The 2,500-nt window shown below is 35.8% G+C and overlaps 1 protein-coding gene across 1 annotated transcript in view; it reads right to left on the minus strand.

Moving 5' to 3' along the window:
• Positions 1-2,500, minus strand: part of LOC143021450 (uncharacterized) — a 28,923-nt gene that overhangs the window by 19,804 nt on the left and 6,619 nt on the right. The gene's annotated exons all lie outside the window — the stretch shown is intronic.

Raw genomic sequence — 2,500 nt, forward strand, 5'->3', positions numbered from 1 at the left:
AATTTGCTACAGATTTGAACTTTGCAGACTGTCTGCTGGGTAAGTGATCACGTCTGAAATATTTCAGTGGTGTACTACGTTTGAGAGGACAAGCGACACAATGTCAACAAACACATTTCCCCACTGCTCTCGAAAGCTACAACGATTGTAACTCCTTGGAATGTTCTGCTTGTTAATACTGATTACTTGTGAAAATGTTTACAACAAACAGAAACATGTAGTGTTCTTAATTCATTAGAATGTCTTTCGAATTCTGAAAAGTAAAAAAGAATCCAGTATGATGGGAAAGCTAACGCAAGTAAAAATCCATCATATATGTATATACATATATCTATATCTATATACACACAAATGTATATATATATATACATGAATATATACATACACACACATTATATATATATATATATATATATATATATATACATATATACACACACACACACACACACACACTTTCAACGAACGGACGGCTTGACGAACGCTCTGAAGAAAAGTGCAGATTGAGGATACCAACGCAAAGAGAAGTGCCTTTTTGTATTTGCAGGGGGGGGGGGAATTGCTCGTGAGGTAGTGGGAAAGTAAGGAAAGAGGAGAGGGGGAGGGATTACTGGGGAAATGGAAGATAATGAGGATGTGGAGGACTTGGCCCAGGCAGACGGGCGGAAGATCAACATGAAACGACCACCGGATGACGAAATGGCAAATAAAAATGTAAAGATTAGAAGTATAGAGAGGAGAAATACAGTAGAAAGTGACGAGAATATGTTCCAGGGATTTAAAGAGGGTGGGGGGACACAACCCCCCCCAGACTGATAAGACTAGAGGAGAGAGTTGATAAGGTGATCGAGGACTTGGAACGTAAGTTAGGTAATGTAGGCTCCATTCTACAAAGAATTGAAAGATTGGAACAACTAGAGAAGGCTAACAGAAACTTAACTGAAGAAGTAGAGGACCTAAAAAGACAGTTAGGAAATGTAAAGGAGGAGAATGAGAAATTGAAGAAGAATAGTAATGAAAACAGTGAGAAAATAGCTACAGAAGCTAAAAATTGGAGAATAACTCAAGAAGGGAATAAGGTTTCATTCACTGACATAGTCAAACAGCAATTGAAAGAACATAATGAAGACTCAGTTATTAAAGTGATGAGACAGAAGGAGAATATAGTAAGAGAATTAGCTGACAAAAAGAAATGTATAATTATATTAGGAATGGAAGAGAAACATAACCCAGATAGAACCGCAAGAATCAAGGAGGAAAATGAAAGGGTAAGCAGTTTATTAAAATTAGTCCAGGAAGATGAACCAGAAATTATAAAGGAAATTGAGGAAAAATTCAGACTCGGAAAATATAGTACAGATAAGACCAGACCAATTAAGATTAAATTCAGGTCACAAACAACGGCAGAGAAAATTCTATCCAAGACAGGGAAACTAGCAACAAATGATCAATATAAAAAGGTATGGATAAAAAGAGAAATGAATAAGGAGGAAAGAGAGGCAGAAAAGCAGAAAAGAATTGAAGCTAAGGCAAAAAACGAGGAAAGAACGGAGTCAGAGAAAGAGAGATTCTATTGGAGAGTAGTGAACATGAAAATAAAGCAGTTCGACATACTAAAGAAAAACATAAGGGAAACAGAGAACACAATGGAAGTGGCAGAAAACTAAGAGTGTCTTACACAAATATAGATGGATTGATAACAGGATTGAATGAACTGAATGATTATTTGAAAGAAAAAGAACCGGACATAATGGGAATTGTAGAAACAAAATTAAAAGGCCCACTACCACCCAACAGTGTAGGACATGATACATACAATTATTGGATTAGAAACAGAGAGAAAAAACAAGGGGGTGGAGTTATGTTCCTGACAAAGAAGGATATAAACGTGAAAGGTGTCATATATGGAAAGAATACAGTAGAGATGATTATGATAGAAGTGGAAGACCGAGATAAGAAGAGCAGAAAATTTGTGATCAACTATGTGCCTCCGAAAACAGCCTCATGGGAGGAGAATGAACATAAAAGTATGTTAGAGGACACAAAGATAGCATTAACTAAGATAATGGAAGACGGAGGAAGAATAGTTATGATGGGCGACTTTAATTGCAAAGAAATCTGCTGGGAAGAAATGACAGTAAAGAGTGGTGATGACTCATGGGGAAATGCTCTACTTGAGATGATTACTGACCATTCAATGACACAATGGATACAAGAGAACACTAGGTATAGAAATGAAGAAGAACCATCGAGGCTAGACTTAATAATTACATCTGAACCTAGAATAGTGGACAAGATTGAATATAAAACACCAATAGGTAAAAGTGACCACATATTGATTGAACTGGAACTTAATGAAGAAAAATATATGAAAAGAAATGAACAATATAGAAAAGGAAGAATGATGTATGAAAAAACAAACTTTGATAAAATAAGAGAATTCTTCCAACAAGAAAACTGGGAAGAAATATACAAAGAAGAAACATCAGTGGAAGAGAAA

The sequence above is a fragment of the Oratosquilla oratoria genome, chromosome 42 (genome assembly GCF_046742065.1).
Source record: "Oratosquilla oratoria isolate Oo_2021 chromosome 42, ASM4674206v1, whole genome shotgun sequence".
In the NCBI taxonomy this organism is placed as follows: Eukaryota; Metazoa; Arthropoda; class Malacostraca; order Stomatopoda; family Squillidae; genus Oratosquilla; species Oratosquilla oratoria.